Source organism: Pinus tabuliformis, chromosome 4_1 (genome assembly GCF_031772625.1).
Source record: "Pinus tabuliformis cultivar Carrire ecotype Pingquan chromosome 4_1, CPIR1, whole genome shotgun sequence".
Taxonomy (NCBI): Eukaryota; Viridiplantae; Streptophyta; class Pinopsida; order Pinales; family Pinaceae; genus Pinus; species Pinus tabuliformis.
Window position 1 is genome coordinate 211,225,584 of NC_142303.1, and position 18,770 is coordinate 211,244,353.

Genomic DNA, 18,770 nt, shown 5'->3' on the forward strand with positions numbered 1-18,770 from the left:
AAGACTCAGGCAAAAGAATCCAAGGTATTTTTCAAATTTTTTTGTGTGTTGTTGATTGAAGACAGTCTGTTATTTTAAATACACAGTGAAGTATTTGAATCAAGTCAAGAATGGCTGGCACCAGCACCAGCAATAGCATGGGTATGCAACTCCCACTATTTGATGGTAAAAACTATGACTATTGGGCAATAACAATGAAAGCCTTGTTTGCTTCCCAAGACTTATGGGAAATAGTTGAAGATGGTTTTGAACAACCAGCAGATGAAAATGAGTTTAATGCATTAACTCAGGGAGAGAAGGATCTGTTAAAGAGCCACAAGAAGAAGGACTCAAAAGCCCTCTTCTTCTTGTATCAGGCAGTGCATGGAAGCGTGTTTCCAAGGTTAGCAGCAGCTAAGACATCCAAAGATGCATGGCAAACTCTCAAGACAGCCTATCAAGGAATGGAGAGAGTGAAGACAGCAAAGCTACAGTTGCTGAGGAAAGATTTTGAGAACCTGTGCATGAAGGAGTCAGACAATATTGACTCATTCTTCACTCAAGTAATTGGCCTGGTCACACAAATAAGATCTCATGGAGAGATACTTGAAGAAAGGAGGATTGTGGAGAAACTATTGAGGTGCCTACCCTCAAGGTTCCATGTGATTGTCACCACCATAGAAGAGACAAAGGATCTCTCAAATTTTTCAGTTGATGAGCTTCATGCATCACTGATCACACATGAGCAGAGGTTGAGTAGAAATGAAAACTCATCTCTAGAGCAAGCCTTCAAGACCCAGATGTCCTTTGGAAGAGGAAGAGGTCAAGGCAAAGGAAACAAGAGAGGAAGAGGTAGAAGCCAGAACAGAGGCGGAAGGAACAGTCCAGCAAATGCTCAAGGAAGAGGCAGCAATCCAAATCAGAACCAAGGTCAAGGCAGCAGCCAACAAGGAGGACAACATCATGCTCAAGGACAAAGGTATGAAAAATCCAATGTCCAATGCTATTATTGTAAAAAATATGGGCATTATGCCAGTGAATGTAGAAAGAAGCAGCATGATGTGAGTAATAGCTCTAGTGCAAATATTACTAGAGAAAATGTCAGCCAAGATAATGTATTGTTAGCTTGTAACATGGCTGAAACAAATAGTGAAGATATATGGTTTCTAGACTCCGGTTGCAGCAACCATATGACAAGAAACATAGCTTTGTTTTCTGCTTTAGATCAAAGTGTGAAGTCACAAGTCACACTTGGGACTGATAGCAAAATTTCTGTTATGGGTAAAGGAGAAGTTAAAATATTTACAAAGCAAGGTGAAAGGAAAACCATAGCAGATGTCTATTATGTTCCTGGAATGAGATGTAACCTCTTGAGTATTGGACAACTTGTTCAAAAGGGTTACAATGTTTTCTTTGAGAATGATGTATGCACCATCATGGATATTCCACCCAGCAAGCGATGCATTGCTGAAGTGAGGATGACGAGGAACAGAATGTTCCCTCTCAGAATAAGGGCAGATTTGAAAAACAAAGATGCAATGGCAGCAGTTACCCAAGAGGCTTTCCAAAGTATGCCAAAGGATGAAAATTGGTTGTGGCACTTGAGATTTGGACATCTCAACTTTGGAGGTCTTAACTTGTTGAGCAGAAAAGGAATGGTAAGAGGATTACCATTGATAGAGAAACTGGACAACCTTTGTGAAGGCTGCATATTGGGGAAACAACACAGAGAAAGTTTTCCAAGCGGGAAAAGCATAAGGGCAAAAGCACCCTTAGAAATTGTCCACTTAGATTTATGTGGACCGATGCAAAATCCATCTTTAGCAGGCAGCCAATATTTTCTAACATTCATTGATGATTTTACAAGAAAGACTTGGGTTTACTTCTTGAAGAACAAATCGGAAGTGTTTGAAAAATTCCGAAATTTCAAAGTGCTTGTGGAAAATCAAAGTGGGCTGCGTATTAAAGTCTTGAGAACAGACAGAGGAGGTGAGTATATCTCCAAAGAATTTTTATGTTTTTGTAGAGAAAATGGAATCAATAAGCAATTTACAACTAGGTACACCCCACAGCAAAATGGAGTTGCTGAAAGGAAGAACAGAACCATTATGGATATGGCGAGGAGCATGTTGAAGGAAAAGCATTTGCCAAATGATTATTGGGCTGAAGCCATAAATTGTGCAGTATATATCTTGAATAGGTGTCCTACAAAAGCTGTAATGAACAAAGTGTCGGAAGAAGCATGGAGTGGGAGAAAGCAAGGAGTCACCCACATGAAAGTGTTTGGATGTGTGGCCTATGCACACATTCCCGATCAACTAAGGAGGAAGTTGGACAACAAAGGGGAGAAATGTATCTTCATTGGATACAGTGAGGAATCCAAAGCTTACAAGTTGTATATCCCATCCACCAAGAAGTTTTTCGTCAGCAGAGATGTTCAATTCATTGAGGAGGAAGCTTGGGATGGAAGCATAGAGAAAACAGTGAATGTTAAAAATTGTTTGTCTCATGATGAAGATGATATGGAGGTGGCTGAAATGCATCCCCAAACAGCAGCGCCAACACAAGGACAGCAAGGAACACCCTTGAGGAGAAATGAGAGTGCTTCTCCAACCACACCACAAGGAGGAAATTCAAGTGCATCTTCAAGCACCTGCACACCAAGTGAGAGAGGCAAGAAGTTCAGAAACTTGAGTGACATTTATAATGAAGGAATGAATTCTTTGTTTGCATTATATTGTCATGTTGATGATCCTATTCATTTCGAAGATGCTATTAAAGATAGGAAATGGATAGAAGCTATGGACGAGGAGATGAATGCCATAGAGAGAAACAAAACATGGGATTTGGTTGAGCTACCAAAAGGTAAAGAAGTCATTGGAGTCAAATGGGTCTACAAGACCAAGAGCAATGCTGAAGGCAAGATAGAAAGGCACAAGGAAAGACTTGTTGTCAAGGGATACAAGTAGCAGTATGGGAGAGATTATGAGGAAACTTCCGCACCGGTTGCAAGAATGGAAACTGTGAGAGCAGTGTTGTCCATAGCAGCACAAAACAAATGGAAAGTTTACCAGATGGATGTGAAGTCGGCATTCCTAAATGGAGTGTTAAAGGAGGAGGTTTACATTGAACAACCTCTAGGCTATGAGAAGAAAGACCAAGAGCACAAAGTGTGCAGATTGAAGAAAGCTCTTTATGGGCTGAAGCAAGCGCCAAGAGCGTGGTACAGTAGAATAGATTCCTATCTACTAGAAAATGAATTTGACAAATGTGAGGGAGAACCCACAGTCTACATCAAAGAAAAGAATGGCAAAATTTTAATTATTGTCTTGTATGTTGATGATGTTATTTTTACAGGTAATGATGACTACCTCATTGAAAACTTCAAATCAGTCATGAAAGAGGAATTTGAAATGACTGACATGGGTTTGCTGAGATACTTCTTAGGAATAGAAGTAGATCAAAATGAAAATGGGATTTTTATCTCTCAAGCAAAATATGTAAATGAAGTGTTGAGCAGGTTTAATATGCAAGAGTGCAAAGCAGCAATCACTCCCACAGTAATGGGATTAAAACTCAGCAAAGAGGACAGCAGCAAGGATTTTGATCCTAGCTTGTATAAGAGCATAGTTGGCAGCCTTATGTATTTAACTGCAACTAGGCCTGACATAATGTTTGCTATTAGTTTAATTTCCAGATTCATGGAGAATCCAAAAGAGGCACATTGGCAAGCAGCAAAAAGAATTCTAAGGTATGTCAAAGGTACAAAAAGATTTGGCATTTTGTATACTTTTTCAGAAAATTCAGATTTGGTTGGCTACAATGATAGCGATTGGGCTGGAAGTGTGGATGATCAGAAAAGCACATCCGGTTACGTTTTTCACATGGGTTCAGGAGCCATTTCATGGGCTTCCAAGAAACAGCCAATCGTGGCGTTGTCTACAGCAGAAGCAGAGTACGTGGCAGCTACAGGAGCAGCATGTCAAGCAGTTTGGATGAGAAGAATGTTGAGGAGATTAGGCCAAGAGCAGGCAAAAGCAACAGTGATTTTCTGTGACAATAGCTCAGCTATTGCATTGTCCAAGAATTCTGTGTTTCACAAGCGAACGAAACACATTGATACAAGGTTTCACTACATAAGGGAATTGGTGAACAACGGAGAAATTGTTTTACAACATTGCAGCACTGAGGAACAGGTAGCAGACATCCTGACAAAGCCACTGGATCAGAAGAGCTTTGAATTTTTAAGGAAATGTCTGGGTATGATTGAATACCCAGCAGTTGAAATTAAAGGGGAGTGTTGAAATATAATTTCAACTGCAAGTTTATTTTATTTGCGATGCGATCTATCGCATATCGCAAATCGCAACTCACCTTGTCACCCTCCGATATCTGTTGTGTTCTCTGGCGATTGCGATGGTGCGATGCGATCCGATCGCATATCGCAGATCGCATCATATGTGTGTGCCCCAATTTTGTGTTTCGACCAAATGGGATTCTGCGATGCGATTTAAATGAAGTCAATGGGTGAAGTATAGGCCAGCATTAAATGAAATTTTACGTGAAGTAAAAGTTTTTACTTACCGCCAGTAAATGTCAGTAAAACAGTAAATGCTATTTACTGTGGGTTAGTAAGTTTTGGTGAAGTTTTAATTTTATTTCAGCGGGAGTATGGGCTCAAGTAATAGTTGGTAAAAGCATTTAATTTTCATTATTTCCTTTACGGAGCATGGTAAGTGAAAACGTGAAGTAAGTTTTTCTATTATTGTCATATATATATGTAATATTTTCTTGTTGAAGTGGGGAAGAGGAATCGTAATGCACAGCAGTGCCAAGTAAAAAAAAGGGGAGCACGCAGCAGCGTATGTAATTTTTATTTTACAGCGGTGTGAAGACTTGCAAAGTGAAACAGAGTAATCCTTTTTGGAACTGGAACTGAAGTGTTCCTGTGTAATCCCTCTCAGAGAGGAAGAAGTCTGTAACAACACTTATTTCATTGATGAATGCAAAGTTTTTTTTTTGTTCTGTGTGTGAAAACTCTGTCAGCTGCAAATATTTTTTTTTTTTTATTTCCGCTGTGTTAAAGATCCTGTGTTTGAAACAGAGCATTGTCTCTGTGTTCTGTGATTTTTTTTTGGGATTTTGACAGAAAAATCCCCAACAGGGGGCACACGGGTGTCTATATTCCAAATTACAATAAAAACAAATTATCAGGGGAAACGAAACGCTCTGCTTTGAGTACTACAGACTCGTCGTCTCAAAATATTTATGGCCTGGTCCAGTGCACTAGAGATATATCGGTAAAGACTGCACAACATGTCTGTCATACGCAATCAATTTCATATTCACATCCTCTGTATAATATGCAGGAGTTCGGTATTTGAGTCAAAGCTGGATAGTTCGTTATGAAATATATCCTTTCTTTAATGGTAGAGGGATGAAGGCTTCAAAGAAAACACCCATAATTTTAGGGGTTGTGGGTGGCTTGGTTCTCATGTTAACCCTATGCCTATTCGCAACTTGGAGGAGAATGAAGTTTGCCAAATTGAGAAGCGGTAATGAAGGTAATGGTGTCACACGATTCTTTGAGCTCGTAGGCACTGCATGTTATTAAAAGGTAGCACATACCCATAACCCATCTAAACCTGGGGTTTGGTAGCTTCTGGCACTGATTGTTTCTGATTCGTTTTTTTCCTCGAACAAACATTTTTGTCACAAATTTATTATTTCCCTATCATATTTCCTAAATCTATTTATGGTTTCAATAAAAATCATTACAGATTATAAAAAATTATATTATGTAATGCTATGCTACAAGATCTCTATAGTTCTTTCATTTACTTCTGAACCCTGTTGATATGCATAAAAGTGAATGATACCTGTTTTTGCTGTAATTCTCTTTTTTGACAACATGTTTGCAACCTCATTTTGTTCACACTACACATGCCTCTATGTCTATGTGATTTAATGAAAGCTCTGCTCCAGAATCCAAAATCCAGATGCCCCTCATCCATGCAGTAAGAATGTATGGATTAAATTGAAAAAATCTATGTACCCATTCTATAACAGTATTTAGGTTCAAATTAGTCTTTAAAATCTCAATACCCAACCATTTTGCACATAATAATGTCCCCCTAATACAATAACTTCTGCCAGATTGTTTTTTCCCCTTCCTCCTTCCCCGCAAAAGTGGTAAAACATGCCCAGTGTCCTCTGGCACTTTATATATGATTACACCGGGCGTTAGATGTGTTTGTGTGAGTGCCTTTGATTGAAGATTTGAATTATTTGAGGTTTTAATTGCAGACTGGGTCTTTAGATAAGACAAGTATACTATGTTCAATATAATTTTATATTTTCATAATACAGATGATGATGAAGGTGAAGAACTCGTACTCCTCAATAATAATAGACACATAATATTTACTACGGAAACATTAATAGCTTCCACTAAAAATTTTGATAATCAGAACAACCTTGGAGAAGGAGGATTCGGCCCTGTGTACAAGGTAAGCTCGGTTAAGTAAGTTTCCAGTAATGATATTTACTATCTTAAAATAGAGTGATATTCAGGCTCTTCTCTTCACACAATTGACTGTAGATTAGCAGGAAAACAATATATTGGGGAAAGACAATTAAGCTTAATAATTTACCAAACTTTTATACCGATCTTTTGTGTAGGGAACTACAATAGATGGAAAATAAATAGCCGTGAAAAAACTGTCCTTCACATCTATGCAAGGAAGAAAAGAGTTTTTAAATGAAGCTAAACTTGGAGCCGAAATTCAACATCCAAATCTTGTAGGCCTACTAGGAGAAAATTGCTTTTCTATGAATACTTACCCAATAAGAGCCTTGATCAAATATTATAATCTTATTCGGTAAGTGGCTTCCATGTTATTATGAAAGTGGACAAAAAATTAAAATTATCACTGTTTCAACAAGGATATTCAAATTATGCCAAATTAATTAATGTCATGCACCGATACACACCCAAACAAACGCAACCAGCTTGATTGGGGAAAGCGTTACAATATAATAATGGGAGTAGCTCATGGGCATCTCTATCTTCATCAGGACTCGAGACCGCGCATTATTCATCGGGATGTTAAAGCAAGCAATGTGTTGTTGGACGAGGAACTGAACGGTAAGATAGCAGATTTAGGTTTAGCAAGAATTTTTCAAGATTTCAGCACAAGAGTTGTGGGAACGTATACTTTTTTCATTGAGAATGGGCAAGCTTGCCAATTTGCACTTGCAATGTATCTAAAAATGTTAGGTAGCAACCAAGACCTCTCTCTTTATTTCTCAATTTGGTTATCCTTTTACCAAGTGACCCTAGTGATTATGTTTCCTCCACCTTAAATGTTCACCTTTGTCTTCTTTATTTTCAATTTGGTTGTCCTTTTACCAAGTGATCCTTGTGGTTTTTCTTCCTTCACCTTGATGTTCACCTTTGTCTTCCTCTAGTGTAGGGTTGTAGATTCACAAACATTCCATGTCACTCATCTCATGGAAGTAGGAAACACCAAATTCATTCAAGCTCTCTTCACTTCTCATGATAATGTGATAATAGCACATGAGACAAATGAGCCTAGTGCTTGATAATGTGATGATAGGTGTTTTGTTGCGCATGAAAAAATAGCATGCACTTCAATGCACATTGAAGTCAAGCTTTTCGATCTAATGCGAAACTCTAGGATTGGATAATGTGACAATAACATGAGCCAAATGAGCATAAGATTTGATAATGTGATGCTAATATTTGTGATATTCATGTAAAGCCTAAAATCGAAGTTTACAACATCCTTTAATCTCCATTAAAGTGAAGTATTTAGACATAATGGGATGTCATTTTCAAATGAAGTGACCCACATGTATCCTTTTGATGGTAGATTTGATTTAATTGAGGTTCAATTGCTAAGTTTATTAGTTGAATCACATAATGGGTCTTTCGAGGTTCAGTGGCCAAGTTTAACAATCCAATATACTTTTATATTATATTTAATTTATTTTCAATATTTCATATTTTCATCATTGATCTATAAACTGTCATGGATATCTCATTGGACAATTCATCACAATAAATCTTCTAAAATATATTAGAAAAATCAAAATCTAAACTATGAGGATTTATTTCTCCTTAGATTCTTGGATCTATTAATTATTATTTTTTGCATATGTATGTAAATGATAATTATGCAGAAAATAGAGAAAAATGAAATAAAACCCGTGAACCACAACTTAACACAAGGTATAACCTCAAAAACCATTTTAGGAGGAAACCCAACTAGAAGGTGAGGTTTCTCTGCTCTTTTTCTCTAATGGAAAATAGATGCAAGTATAAAGAGAGAGACTTGTGGTGCATGGAATGCTACAATGTAGAAACCATATCTATTTTCTCTCTACTCCGCTCTTGTCTACTCTACTCATCTATGGAAAAAAATGCACTCCTATAAAATGGAACCGCTTTTCCTCCTAGTGGATCGATTATAACACAACTTCATAGCCTACTAGTGGTTAAGTTTCAATCCTTCAACTCTTAACTAGAGTTACAATATGGAGTCTTCTAAAGTATTATTCATCGTGATGAGGTGGTTAACCCCTTTTCCATGAATAATAGGGGATGAAATGTCTTCCTCTCAAATTATGGTGATCAAAACAGGAAGGTCATCTTCCAATTGACATAATTTTTGCATACAGACTCCAATTCAGATGATTCTTATGTCATTGGAAAGGTATATGTGTGTAAGGTTCCATGCTAAAGTAGTAAAGTTTTACTGGCCCCATCAAACTGCTTCTAAAAGATTTCTACACCCCAGTTTGCCAAACTAGGTCCCACTGAGAAAAGTGGTCATCTATGCAGGAGTAAAGAACATAGCGCTAATAGAGTAATACTAGGGGGATTCACAGGGGATTAAGCTTATCGGGGTAATAGCAGGGGGAGAGAATTAGAATTATGAGGATGAAGTGAGGAATCTTACCACAAAAACTGAACCAAAGAAGGGAACAGAGAAGCGAGAACCAAAATTCCATATTGGAGAGATTAGAGATACCATGAAAAGAAGCCAATCCTAGAATGAATTGCAGGGGTTTTGAATTAAAAGCCAAACCTGAGTGGCAACGCACCTTGGTGTAGGGGGGCGGAGTGACTTAAATGATGATTGAGAGCCAAGATCCTAGAGGTTTGATGGCAAGCGTAAATCTCATAGATTGCAATGTGTTTGTTGCCTGGAGGTTGTGGCTCTGTATTGCTAGTCCACTAACACTGTATCCATGTTTTAAAGGGTTCAATAACTGATCATAAATTTCCTTGAGCGGAATGATGGATACATACTACAAAATTGAAAAAAATGGTTATTCTAGGTGGCAAGGTGTGTGAATTGAACATTTTATTTAAGATATACATGAAATAAGTAAAAAAATGCACTAGTTGGACATCTCATTACTATCCAATACATCTAATTATAATACTCAATGATTTCTTAGTATTAGGGTACAAGGAATCCATTAGATATATTTAGTGGTTAGAGCCAACTAACTTGTGGTATATAGATAATGAAGGTCAAACTAATTTTCCCACAATTAAACTATATTTATTACAACGAAAAGAGAATGATGACACTATAAAAGAACTAAATGAAGGAATTGGATCATGCATAGGAATATTGAAGACACCATCAATAATGAGGCTTTCCTAATTGTCATAGAGTAATGGAATAATAAGGTAGAGTATTGAAAAAGTGTTCTTAATGTTGATTTTTCATGACATCAGATGTGCTCTAGCCATGAAATTTGGTGGAGAGTCTAAGACACTTGAGATCTCCAAGACCCAGAAATCGTTTGGACACTTCCACCAGGATGAAGAGATATTAAAATAATTAATATTTTTAATGGGTTCCTAAGTCTAAACTTTGGAAAATAAAAATATTAATGTGTATTAATATAAAATGGGTGAGAAAGTTCTAAGTGACGAGGATCAAACCAGATCTAATATTAGCCCTTAGATAAGGACATAATCTCAGTGATTGAATCACTAACAGGAAAAGCATAAGAGGAGGCTTGAGGGTCAGTTGGAGATACACCAAGATAGATCAAGAATTGGATTTTTTTGGGGTTGGGTTTGCTGAGGAAATCGAGTTGGAGATCAGTTGTAGTGAGGGGAGGTTCAGCAAGGCATTTTGATCCAAGGTTGAAGAATACATAGCAGAGAGGCAGAAAGTGTGGGGAGAGACAACACAGTCCAAGGAGGGCTGATGCCGAGGCTGTAGGAGATAGCAAAGAGTATGCAGAGGGTTGTAGGGGCTAACGCAAAAGTCGTAGAGGCTAATGCAGAGGACAAGGAGAGCTTCATAAGCAGCACTAGGAGATTCTGTGGGAAAAACTAGGAGTTGATCAACATATCTTGAGCCGGGAGAGGGTGGCGCAGTTCCAGAGAGGGTGATGAGTTCCAAAGCAATGCTTGGAGTAGCTTTAACTATCGAGCACAAGGAATAGTCAGAGTCATTATGGGGTGGATCATTCGGTTGCTAATTTTCTGAAATATCTATCTCAAGATAGAGGTAATACTTTTGAGGACATTCTCTATTGGGTGAGCCATTTCTGGCACCCTAGTTGTATTCGCAAAATCTACTTAATAATAAAACCCTATATATGCTACACCAGTTTTCCCACATTGGGTTTTTCCAGGGACAATTGTCCAAAAATAATGGTGTCCCTTGTGTTATTGTTTCTGTTTACTTTAGTGCATGATCTGTGTATCTCTGAAGGTTGCATTTGTGTTTACTTCGATATTTATGCAATCAAATAGCTTGTTAACATAAAGAATAAGTAGGAGATAGTAAACCAAAAATTGCAGTAGGGGTTTATGATGTGTTAGATTCTAAAATTTTCACATGGTATCAGAGGGATTGCAGATTAAGGAGGACTAAAGACACGTGCGAAATAAATCTGAGAATTTGCAGCAAAGAAGCAGTTGTCCCGAGAGACAATGTTGTTCCAGCGCTAAGGAGGCAAGAGGAGGAGTGATGTAGTGCTAAGAGGGTGACGTTGAGGTTAATGCAGAGCCTGTGTCAACATTCTGAGCTAGGAGAAGGGCCAACACAAAGGCAAAGTCGGGCCAAACAGGCTTACGTAGAGCCACTTCATCTTTTTGAGCCAGGAAGGATTGACGCAGTTGGACAGGAGGAGAAGATTTAGCGCAAGCTGTGATTGCACAGAGCCTGAAGGGCTCAGATTCTTTAGTTTTCAGGGCCAAGGGAGTTGTGAAGATTGTGATTTGAGGAGCTGGTGGGACATTGTTTCTGTCTATGGAGAACAATGTCGAAGGGGGTTGAACCAAGTTAGAGGGAAGCACTACCTCAATAGATTTATAGCCAAGAAATTTAGATTCGAGTTACAGGCAAAAAGGAGGATTGGAGACGAGTGATTCAACAGTTGGCCGGAGGATTTCTAGGAGGGAGGTCGAGACTCAGAGGGAGTCTAGAGAAGAAGAGTAGAGATGGAAGTAAATAGATTAAGGGATCAAGATAGATTGGATGGGGCTTCCAATTTTTTCATCTGGAAGGCCAGGATCCTGGCAATCCTAGATAAACATTGCATCAAGGACTATGCCTTGAAAACCATAGTTGTCCCAGTTGACTCAAATGAAAATGAGAAGTATGAGGAGGCCAAAGAAAAATCGAAATGCATGATTCTAAACGGGGTCAAGGATCATGTCATACTATATATTGTTGAGAAGAACACAGCAAGGGAGATGTGTCAGACGCTAACCACCTTATACCAGGGCTCTTTTTTGTAGCGGAAGATGTTATTAGAGAATCGTCTCAGGTCATATCAGATGCAGAAAGGAGAAGAGATAGTTTTGTTCCTCCTCAAGTTGTAAGGAATTCGTGACCAAATTACTTTCATGGGGTCTACACCGAATCCAGAGTTTATAGTTAGGACTACTCTGAATGTAGTCTCTGAGGACTCGGAGACATTTGTCCAAAGAATTTTGGGCATAGCAACCCTCCCTAGTTGAGAGGAGATGCAGGCAACACTTCGGCAGGAAGAGATCAGGAGGTTGACTAAGGCATGAAGTAGCGGTAAGGGAGCTTTAATCAAGAAAGAGGAGGAGGAGGATGCAGATCTAGGATATGTGGGACAGTAGGGGGTTCAGAAGAGGAAAAATAAAGATATCTCCGAGGTCAAGTGCTTCAACTGTGGGGAGCTAGGATATTATGCATCTCAGTGCCCCAGGAAGAAAGACAAGAGGGAAGCTTCTGACTCAAAGGTTGCTCCAGCAAAGGCGAAGAAGGATGTCGAGACTGATGATGATTGTGACGTGAGTGCTCATGAACATCTAAAGAAGAGGTTGGGATACATTGAGTTGTAGTTGAGAGGACTATAGAAGAGGGGGAGGATCCTTGAGGTACCTAAACTATTGGATCACATCCGGCTACAGGAGCCCTTAATGACAGTAGCATGATGACAGGTGTTAGGTGGAGCAAGGTGTGATGGAGCAACACTATCAGTGTTTGAGTGCAGAAGTCTGTAGCAGCGTAGTGGAGGTTACAATAGTGCAAGAAGGGCAGAAGAAGTTGTAGTAGCACAGTGGCAGTAGAGGGAGCACATGATAGCAGCTGAGGGGGCTTCAACATCGAGGCTTCCAGACTAATTGGGATGTCAGTATTTAGGGGAAGTCAATTACTTACTTCTCAATAACTGAGTTGCAGTGCAACAGTTAGTAGTGGTAGTGCTATGGGCAACATGTTGAGAGGGAGCTGCAGTATAGATGTAGCAGTGGCAGTGGTAGTGGCAGTCTCATGTGAAGTAGTACAGGAAGTAGCAATGTAGTGGATGTGAGGTAGCAGGTCTAGCATCAGCACAGGAGGACCAAAGCAGAAGATCAATTTGATTATTCTATGGTGAAGCATTACTAGAGCACATTCCTCACTAACAGGGAGTGTTTATTTTTGGTGGCATCGGATATGCTTTAGCCATGAAATTTGGTGGAGAGGCTAGGACACAAGAGATATCCAAGACCCAGAATCCTTTGGACAAATTCCACCCATATGAAGAGATATTAAAATAATTAATATTTTTAATGGGTTCCTAAGTCTAAACTTAGGAAAATAAAAATATTGATGTGTCTTAATATAAAATGGGTGAGAAATTTCTAAGTAACAAGGATCAAGCGAGATCTAATATTAGTCGTTGATTAGGAACTTAATCTCAGTCATTGAATCATAAATAGGAAAAGTATAAGAGGAGGCTTGAGGGTCAATTGGAGATACACCAAGAGAAATCAAGAATTCGATTTTATGGGGTTGGGTTTGCTGAGGAAATCAAGTTAGAGATCAGTTGCAGCGAGGGGAAGTTAAGTAAGGGATTTCAATCCAAGGCTGAAGAATACATAGAAGAGAGGTAGTAAAGTGTCGGGAGAGACAATGCAGGCCAAGAAGGGCTGAAGCAGAGGTCGTAGGATCCAGTGCAAAGGACGCAGAGGGCCCTAGGGGCTAACATAAAATCCTTAGAGACTGATGTAGAGGACGTAGAGGGCTTCAGAGGCAGAACTTGGAGATTTTGTGGGGCAAATTGGGAGCTGATCAACGGATCCTGAGCCAGGAGAGAGTGACATAGTTCTAGAGCAGTGCTTGGAGTAGATTTTCTTGTCCAGCACAAGGCACAGTTAGAGTCACTGTGGGGTTGATCATCTGGTTGTTGATTTGCCAGAATAGTTGTCTCTACATAGAGGTAATACTGTCGAGTACATTCTCTATTGGGTGAGCCATTTTTGGCACCCTAGTTGTATTCACAAAATCTGCTTAATAATAAAACCCTCATATACGCTGCATCGATTTTCCCTCATTGGGATTTTCCGGGGACGATTGTCCAAAAATAATGGTGTCCCTTGTGTTATTGTTTCTGTTTACTTTAGTCCATGAACTGTGTATCTGTGAAGGTTTCATTTGTGTTTACTTCTATATTTATGTAATTAAATAGTTTTTTAATGTAAAGAACAAGTAGGAGATAGTAAACCAGAAATTGTAGTAGGGGTTTCTGAAGTGTTAGATTCAGAAATTTTGACACTTAATAGTTTTGAATAAAATTTGCAATGATCATATGATAGTGGACATAATTCATTCATATTCCAACGAAAATTGACTTAAGACAAGGAAAGAACCCCTATTCTTAGCATAAAAAATGTCATGTATCTCAAGTATTATGAAGGATTTTTAAATGTAATAGGCAAACCAATATATGATAGACCCAAGTGCAACATGGAAATCTTATTGGATATGTTGAGGAAATGCATATACGATTCCCATTAAATCATGAAATGAGGATAGATGGGAGATTATTTGGATGGAAATGACCACCTCAGATACCTTCTTTGGTAGTATAAATAAGTCGATTATTTGTGTTATGGTTGATTGGTGAAGCCTAGATCATGGAATTACATCGAAAAACTATTAAAACAATATTGGATACAAAATCCCTAGAACATAGAACTTGTGTATATTGTAGTTGATGCCATAGTTTGGGAATAAAGAAAAAATAAAGAAAAATGAGGATACCATTACATTCCGTGGAAATGATTCGTGAATGAAATTTTGTTCTTTGAAGAATAATTAATATTTATGTAAAAGCAATTTTTAATGTTTGTTGTATAACATTTGTGGGATTCATATTTATTTTTTTGTTGGTCGAACCCACAAGGATTTAAAATTTGAGTCTCATGCTTTTACATATTAATGCATAACAAGGCGAACGCCAATTGAGCTACACCTCATGGGATTTTTGTGTATAGCCTCAAAGTAAAATTGGTTACAAGCCATGCATGCAAGTTGGGAAATATGACCAATGACCTAGTCTAAATGCATGGCCTGTTGCAAATTCTTCTTATTGAAAAGGTTGTTCAAGTCATAAACATTGTTATCCTATGGGACTCGCTTATCATTATTCAACATATTTAGAATGGAACTTGGCAAAAAAAGAGAGTTTTTAAATGAAGTTAAACTTGGGCCCGAAATTCAACATAGAAATCTTGTATGCCTACTGCGTTGTTGCGTAGAGAGATCAAAAAGATTGTTGGTCCATGAATACTTACCCAATAAGAGCCTTGATCAAATTTGATTGGGTGAGTAGCTTCCATTTTATTATGAAACTAGATGGAAAATTAAAATTATTATTGTTTGAACAAGGATATTCAGATTATGCCAAATTAATTAATGTCATGCATGTATACATACCCAATCAAACGCAGCTAGCTTGATTGGGGGAAGCGTTATAATATAATAATGGGAGTAGCTCATGGGATTCTCTATCTTCATTAGGACTCGAGACCATGCATTATTCATCAGGATGTTAAAGTAAGCAATGTGTTTTTAGACAAGCAACTGAATCCTAAGATAGATTTCGATTTAGCCAGGCCTTTCCCTGATAACCAAACTCACATCAGTACTGCAAGAGTTGTTGGAAATTAGTGAGATTTCAATACAATCATTACTCTCACACACTATTAATGTAGATTTTTTACTCTATGCTAATTTTATTTCAATAGGATTGACAATATTGTAATTGTATTTTTTTAGCAGAAAAAATACTACCTTTTTGTACCTTTTTGTATTAAGAAAATGGTAGTACATCATCTAGGTTTTTTCTTTTTCATTTACTTATAAAAAAAACTGACTTGATTTGTCTAAGTTATTAACTGTTCAGTGAAGGACTGTTAAGTCACTTTTTGATCTTTAATCATCTATGTTACTTGTAACTTTAAAATTACATATTCTACATACTAGAATTAACTCTAAACAAAACAGATTACCATCATCTTGTAAAAAAAACAAAAAGTTCAATTGTTCTCTTTATACTTGTCCTTCTTGGGCAGAAGTCGCATCCTCCCTTTAACACTATACATAATTGATGCTTTTTGAGTTGATCATCTATTCCTATTCAAATGTTGAGAAAATAAATTCCTATTGGCTTCTTCATCCCTCTCTTTGATAGCATGTCTGCTATCCAATTGTGTTCGCTATATATGTGTTCAAAATGTATTTCTCGAAACATTTTCGTCATCACCTGAATCCCATTCATCCAATTTTTTAGAATGAGTGGATTGAAATTTGTATTGTGCATCACTCATTCCATAATTCCCTTTGCACCCCGAAGATCTAGATATTGTCTATCTTGATCCATTTCGCTACAATTAGAACTCTCCAAAATGCTAAAAGTTTTGCCTTGCTATTTGATCCCTTACCACTTTCCCACCAAAAATGATCATGATTAATGGAAATGACCACCCCACAACCACAAAGTCTCTCTTTACATGCACCATCAAAAAATCATACACAATAACTGCCCGATATGTCTTGTTCTTTGTATACCTTAAGCCTTTGTATCTATATTTCGACCTCATTTTGACATAAGCTGATACTATCTTGTATATATGTGTCTGAGGCTTCCCTATTTTTTGTTCAAATATTTCCGCATTCCTACTACCCCAAATGCTCCAAATAACAAAGAAAGGGAGAACCTTATGTCTTTTCTTGGTAAGAAACCATCTCTTGATAAAATTAGACAAGTTACCATTGCACTAAATTTGCATTATACCTAAAGAAAGAAGAGTGTCGGACCATACCTCTTATGCATAATAGCACTTATATAAATATAAGTACTCCGATCTGATGTTTCCAAATCGTTCATACAGAGACCACATATACCAGGTCCAATCATACTTCTTTGTTGTAGGATATTCTAGGTTAATATTTTTTCATTCATCGCCAGCGAGAAAAACGTTTTCATCTTCAGCGGGATATCCCACTTCCACGTGACATGAATCCACTTATCTATATTTTGTATCAACGGTTTCCAATATAAGTGCTTATATATCTCTTTTACCATTGGATCTTCTTTCTTAGTCTTTCCATTATATATCAATTTATCGTGTTGTTCCTAAAGTGATACCCGTTTCAATTATAATTTTAGTGTAATGTACCCATTCTTGTGTGAGACCTTCTCGGATGTCTAGTTCATATGCCGAACTCCATATATAGCCAAACAAAAGCCCTAACTGTATGTTATGTATCTGCTTCATATAAAGAATATCCTTATTATGGACGTGTTGCAGTAAAGGAGCCCACAAAGTGAATCATTCCTTCATACCGACCATAGAGTCCATCCTGATTATAACCTTAAACCCATCTCCAATATACCATCTAGTAACGTCAAACATTTTCCATGCATATATTTTACCTTTATATAACTAACCATATGTCGTTTCCTAAAATTACCCAAGACATCAAACATTTATACCCCTTTTTTGTTGGAAATTGGGGTACTTTTTATGGGGTATATTTATATTCTTGATTAAGATTTTTTATGGTCATGGGATTTACAATCTTGGTTACAACTATACTACCTTTCCAAATAACTTATCATCTCCTATTTCTAAATTTTTGCCTTAATTTATGATATTTGAAATTGTACTCTGTATATGCAGCGATTATATGCCACCAGAGTATGCTATGTTGGGGCAAGTATCTATAAAAACTAATGTTTATAGCTTTGGTATTCTTATCCTCAAAATTATCATAGGAAGAAAGAACACGGCCTACAATTTGTCAGCTGAAATGAAAATTCTTTTAGGATGGGTGAGATGCATATCTGCCTTTAATTTAATACCATGTTATTTAGTTCATGTGGATGTGTGTATATATATATGATAAGAATGATGAACCCTCTGTGATTATGCAGGTATGGAGGTCATACGAAGCAGGAAACATTGTGGGGATAATTGATCGAGAAATTATTGGAATATGCGATGAAAAGAAAGCGGTGAGATGCATTCAGGTTGGTCTTTTGTGTACACAAGCCGAATCGTCACTTTGTCCACCAATGTCGACCGTCACTTCGATGCTTTCAACTGATTCTGTTATAGACATCCCAGATCCCACAAAACCTGCATTTGTGAGTTCTTGTGTTTCCCCAATACCGAGTCTACAAGTCATGGGTTCACTCCCGCGTCTGCGGCTCCATCTAACGCCAATGCTTCCATTACTGAATTGGTACCAAGGTAGTGGTAAATCTGCAGTGGTTTAAGAAAAAGATTTGCGACAATATGTTCAAAAGTGGCACATAGAGCATCACTTTATTATAAAAAGTTCAATGATGGAATATAATGATGAATGTATTTTCTATATTCAAGCTTCTGTGATCCATAATGAATTAAACAAAGTCTTTTGGTAGAAATCACATGAGAGAATTTTTGGCTCACACGTTTCAAACCAACAAGTGTGGTGAATCAATAGGACCATATGAAGAGGCAAATCATGGCAAAGGCTTAAATAGAGAGCAATGTAGAGACATAATTTCAAGTAACGGCTATATTTGAACAATAATGTTTAAATTATAATATTAATTTATTAATATATTAAAAACAAATATTATTAAGTAACGGCTATATTAAATGGCTAGTTTTTGAAAAGTAATATTTAAATTAATTTATTAAAACCAAATATTACTAATTCTTGAAAAACAATATTTAAATTAATTTATTAAAACCAAATATTACTAGTTTTTAAAAAATAATATTTAAATTGTGGTATTAGTTTATTAATTTATTAAAAACAAATATTAATAAGTAACCATTACATTAAACAACTAGTTTTTTAATAAATAAATAAATAATCACAGTCAAACTTTAAAGAGGGAAGTCAAAAATTATAAAAACGAGTGAAGACCCTAATCGAGACAAGATCATTTGATAAATAAAATAACTAATGGAAATAAAATAAAATAAATTAAAA

General features: G+C 37.2%; 1 pseudogene; it reads left to right on the forward strand.

The window, feature by feature from the left end:
- Positions 1 to 7,020: 7,020 nt before the first annotated feature.
- On the forward strand, positions 7,021 to 18,063 carry LOC149174960 (cysteine-rich receptor-like protein kinase 6 pseudogene; annotated as a pseudogene).
- Positions 18,064 to 18,770: the final 707 nt, after the last annotated feature.